This window comes from Nycticebus coucang, chromosome 4 (assembly GCF_027406575.1).
Source record: "Nycticebus coucang isolate mNycCou1 chromosome 4, mNycCou1.pri, whole genome shotgun sequence".
Taxonomy (NCBI): domain Eukaryota; kingdom Metazoa; phylum Chordata; class Mammalia; order Primates; family Lorisidae; genus Nycticebus; species Nycticebus coucang.
Window position 1 is genome coordinate 85569392 of NC_069783.1, and position 6000 is coordinate 85575391.

Sequence of the window (6000 nt, forward strand, 5' to 3'; positions counted from 1 at the left end):
GGTACAATGTACTGGTTTCATATACAATCTGAAATAATCTCATCAAACTGTTCAACGTAGCCTTCATGGCATTTTCTTAGTTATTGTATGTAGACATTTGTATTCTGCCTTTAGTAAGTTTTGCCTGTACCCATTCTAAGATGCACCGTGGGTGTGGCCCTACCTATTACCTTCCCTCCACCCTAACCTTTCCCCTCCCATCCCCTCCCTTGGCCCTTTCCCCATATTCTTGTGCTATATTTGGGTTATAGCCTTCATGTGAAAGCTATAAATTAGCTTCATAGTAGGGCTGAGTACATTGGATACTTTTTCTTCCATTCCTGAGATACTTTGCTAAGAAGAATATGTTCCAGCTCCATCCATGTAAACATGAAAGAGGTAAAGTCTCCATCTTTCTTTAAGGTTGCCTAATATTCCATGGTATACATGTACCACAATTTGCTAGTCCATTCGTGGGTCGATGGGCACTTGGGCTTCTTCCATGACTTAGTGATTATGAATTGGACTGCAATAAACATTCTGGTACAGATGTCTTTGTTATACTGTGATTTTTGGTCTTCTGGGTATATACCTAGTAAAGGAATTATAGGATCGAATGGCAGGTCTATTCTTAGATCTCGAAGTATTCTCCAAACATCCTTCCAAAAGGAATGTATTAGTGTGCATTCCCACCAGCAGTGTGGAAATGTGCCCTTTTCTCCACATGCACGTCAACATCTCTGGCTTTGGGATTTTGTTATGTGGGCTACTCTTACTGGGGTTAGGTGATATCTCAAAGTAGTTTTGATTTGCATTTCTCTGATGATTAAGGATGATGAGCTTTTTTTTGTAGATCATGTGTCTGTCTTCTTTAGAGAAGTTTGTCTTCAAGTCCTTTGCCCACCTTGAGATGGGATCACTTGTTCTTTTCTTGCTAATACGTTTGAGTTCTCTGTGGATTCTGGTTATTAAACCTTTATCGGAGGTATAGCCTGAAAATATTTTCTCCCATTCTGAGGGCTGTCTGCTTGCTTTACTTACTATGTTCTTGGCTATGCAGAGCTTTTTAGTTTGATCACGTCCCAGTAATGTATTTTTGATACTGCTTCAGTTGCCTGGGGAGTCCTCCTCATAAAATATTCACCCAGGCTGATTCCTTCAAGAGTTTTCCCTGCACTTACTTCAAGTATTTTTATAGTTTCATGTCTTAAGTTTAAATCTTTTATCCAGTGAGAGTCTATCTTAGTTAATGGTGAAAGGTGTGGGTCCAGTTTCAGTCTTTTACAGATTGCCAGCCAGATCCCCCAGCACCATTTGCTAAATAGGAAATTTTTTCCCCACTGAATGTTTTTAATTGGCTTGTCAAAGATCAAATAATGGTAAATGGCTGGATTCATCTCTTGGTTCTCTATTCTGTTCCAGACATCTACTTCCCTGTTTTTGTGCCAGTACCATGCTGTTTTGATCACTATTAATTTATAGTACAGTCTCAGTTCTGGTAGTGTGATTCCTCCTGCTTTGTTTTTATTGCTGAGTAATGTTTTGGCTATTCAAGGTTTTTTCTGATTCCATATAAAATGAAGTATTATTTTTTGAAGGTCTTTAAAATATGACAATGGAGCTTTAATAGGAATTGCATTAAAATTATATATTGCTTTGGGTAGTATAGACATTTTAACAATGTTGATTCTTCCCAGCCATGAGCATGGTATATTTTTCCATTTGTTAATATCTTCAGCTATTTCTTTTCTTAAAGTTTCATAGTTCTCTTTGTAGAGATCTTTCATGTCCTTTGTTAGGTATACTCCCAAATATTTCATCTTCTTTGGCACTACTGTGAAAGGAATAGAGTTCTTGACTATTTTTTTGGCTTTGTTATTGTTGGTATATATAAAGACTACAGATTTACGGGTGTCGATTTTGTAGCCTTAGACTTTGCTGTATTCCTTGATCACTTCTAAAAGTTTTGCAGTAGAATCCCTAGTGTTTTCCAGATATACGATCATATCATCTGCAAAGAGTGAAAGTTTGATCTCCTCTGACCCTATGTGGATACCCTTGATCGCCTTTTCTTCCCTAATTGCAATGGCTAAAACTTCCATTACAATGTTAAAGAGCCATGGAGACAACAGGCAACCTTGCCTGGTTCCTGATCTAAGTGGAAATGATTTCAATTTAACTCCATTCAATATGATATTGGCTGTGGGTTTGCTGTAGATGGCCTCTATTAGTTTAAGAAATGTCCCTTCTATACCAATTTTCTTAAGTGTTCTGATCATGAAGCGATGCTGGATATTATCAAAAGCTTTTTCTGCATCAATTGAGAGAACCATATGGTTTTTATTTTTTAGTTTGTTTATGTGCTGAATTACATTTATAGATTTATGTATGTTGAACCAGCCTTGAGACCCTGGAATAAATCCCACTTGGTCATGGTGTATAATTTTTTGGATGTGTTGTTGGATTCTGTTTGTTAGGATCTTATTGAATATTTTTGCATCAATATTCATTAGTGATATTGGTCTATAATTTTCTTTTCTTGTTGGGTCTTTCCCTGGTTTAGGGATCAACGTGATGTTAGCTTCATAGAATGTGTTGGGTAGTATTTCTTCTTTTTCTATATTTTGGAAGAGGTTTAGTAATATAGGTACTAGTACTTTAAAGGTTTGGTAGAATTCTGACGTAAAAGCCATCTGGTCCTGGGCTTTTCTTTTTAGGGAGATTTTGTATAGTTGATACTATTTCAGAACTTGATATAGGCCTGTGCAACATTTCCACTTTGTTCTGGCTAAGTCTTGGTAGGTGGCGTACTTCCAAGTATTGGTTGATTTCTTTCAGATTTTCGTATTTCTGAGAGTAGAGTTTCTTGTAATATTCGTTAAGGTTTTTTGAATTTGCAAAGGGATCTGTTGTCATTTCGTCTTTGTCATTTCTGATTGATGAGATTAGAGATTTTACTCTTTTTTTCCTGGTTAGGTTGTCCAAAGGTTTATCTATTTTATTGATCTTTTCAAAACACCAACTTTTGGATTTATTGATCTGTTGTATAATTCTTTTGTTTTCAATTTCATTTAATTCTGCACTGATTTTAGTTATTTCTTTTCTTCTGTTGGGTTTGGGGTTGGAGTGTTCATCCTTCTCCAGTTGCTTGAGATGTCCCATTAAGTTATTAATTTCCTCTCTTTCCATTTTCTTGAGGAAGGCTTGCAGTGCTATAAATTGCCCTCTTAGGACTGCCTTTGCAGTATCTCAGAGGTTCTGGTAATTTGTGTCTTCATTGTTGTTTTGTTTCAAAAATTTGGTGATTTCCTTCTTAATCTCGTCTATAATCCATCTATCCTTCAGCATAAGGTTATATAGCTTCCATGTATTTGTATGGGTATGCAGGTTCCTGTTGTTAATGAGTTCAACTTTTATTCCATGATGGTCTGAGAAGATGCAAAGAACAATTTCTATCTTTTAAAATTTTCTGAGGTTGGATTTCTGACCTAGTATGTGGTCGATTTTGGAATATGTTTTGTGGGCTGATGAGAAGAATTTGTATTCAGTTTTGTTGGGATGAAATGTTCTGTCGATGTCTGTTAAGTCCAGATGTTGAATGTTTAAGTTTAAATCTAAAATTTCTTTGCTTAGCTTCATTTTGGAGGATCTATCCAGCACTGCTAGAGGGGTGTTAAAATCTCCAACTACTATGGAACTGGAGGAAATCAAGTTGCTCATGTCTGTTAGAGTTTCTGTTATAAATTGAGGCACATTCTGGTTGGGTGCATAAATATTAATAATTGAAATCTCATCATATTGAGTATTGCCTTTAACTAATATGAAGTGTCCATCCTCATCCTTCCTTATTTTGGTTGGTTTAAAGCCTATTGCATCTGTGAATAGGATTGCAACACCTGCTTTTTTCTGCTTTCCATTGGCCTGGAGTATAGATGACCATCCCTTCACCTTGAGTCTATATTTGTCTTTTAATCTAAGATGAGATTCTTGTATGCAGCAGATATCTGGCTTTAGTTTTTGTATCCAGTCTATATTTGTCTTTTAATGTAAGATGAGATTCTTGTATGCAGCAGATATCTGGCTTTAGTTTTTGTATCCAGTCAGCCAATCTGTGCCTCTTTAGAGGACAATTTAAACCATTCACATTCATTGAGAATATTGATAAACCTTTCGAGGGTCCGGTGGACATTTTTAATCCTTTTGAGACTGTGGAAGTTGGAATTTGATCAAAATTTTCTGGGTGGGTTTACTTTTGTGGTGGAGGATTATGGTGGTCTTTATGGAGGATAGGTCTGAGAATATCCTGGAGAGCTGGTTTAGTTATGGCAAATTTCTTCAACATGTGAATGTTCTTAAAGTATTTAATTTCGCCATCATAAATGAAACTCAGTTTAGCTGGATACAGGATCCTGGGTTGAAAGTTATTTTGTTTTAGGAGATTAAAAGTCGATGACCATCCTCTTCTGGCTTGAAAGGTTTCAGCAGAGAGATCTGCAGTTATTCTAACATTCTTCCCCTTGTAGGTGATGGTTTTCTTTCGTCTGGCTGCTTTCAGAATTTTCTCCTTCATATTAACTTTAGTGAAATCGATTATGATGTGTCTGGGGGATGTCTTATTTGGGTTGAGTCGTGCTGGAGTTCTGAAACTGTCTGCTATCTGAATTTCAGAATCTCTTGGCATGCCTGGAAAGTTCTCCTTCATAATCTCATGGAGAAGAGACTCTGTGCCTTGTGAAGCCACTTTGTCGCTTTCGGGAATCCCTATAAGATGAATATTTGTTTTCTTCGAATTATCTAAAAGCTCTCTAAGAGAGTGATCTGTTTTTGCCCTCCATTTCTCTTCCTCTTTGAGAGTTAGGAGTGTTCGAAATCTGTGTTTTCAATGTCAGAAATCCTTTCTTCTGCTTGTTCCATTCTGTTATTGAGGGATTCTACTGTGTTTCTCAGATCTTTGAGGGCTGCGACTTCTTGTCTCAATGTGTCAAAATCTTTGATCATTTGGTCTTTGAATTCGTTGAATTCTTGAGATATCTTTTGGGTTACTGCTTGGAATTCTAGTTCAATCTTATTTACTATCCAGATTCTGAATTCGATTTCTGACATCTCAGCTGTTTGTTTGTGCATGGGATCTTGTGCTGTGTCTGCCCCATTGATCCTTGGGGGAGTTGATCTACTGTGATTATTCATATTGCCAGAGTTTATCCGTTGATTTCTCCTCATGATTTTTTTTTTTCACCATTGCCTCTAGCTGTCCTCAGAGTTGGGGAGGTGCCTCTCTAAGATTAGACCCCAGCAGGATCACTCTATTGTTGCTGGATCTTTGTAGGGAGTGACCCTGTATAGCGCTCTGGGGCTGCCCCAGCCAGGGAGTTCTGGTTGTGGGAGCAGCTCCAGAGTGTGACACACGTGGATCCAGCAACAGGGCAGTGGGCGTGGGGAGTGCACACGGTTCTGGGAGTGCCTGGTGCCCAGTGACTTTGGCACAGAGAGCCCAAGGCTCCAGCAGTCTCTGGCCAGGAGAAGGGCTCTGCACTGAGGCAGGAGGGCTCCGGAGGGAACGCGGCTACCAGAGTCCCTGGCCAGACGAATGGGCCGGTGTGGAGGCAGGAAGGGTATAGGAGGGAGAACTCAGGGTTGCGCGGCTCCTGGAGTTCCTGGTTAGGGCCTGCGGTGGCCCAGTGGGTGCAGCTCTTACCAGGGTCTGCGTGGGGGCAGATTGCTGATAGAGGCGCAGCTCTTACTGAGGTCCGGGCGCTGATTGCTGATCATGTGTAGCACTTACAGATGTCCGGGTGCCAACTGCTGATCACGCTAAGCTCTTCATCTTTCCCTTTCTTATTCAAGTATGTCTTGATCACTTTTAGCATTTTTTTCCATATAAATTTTAAATTTGGTTCAATTTCCAAAAACACTTTCAATCGTGCTTAAGACTACAGAGTTTATAGGTTAAGTTGAGAAGAACTGACATCTTTCTACTACTAATCACATCTTTCAATATATGGACGTGGATTGCGTCTCTAT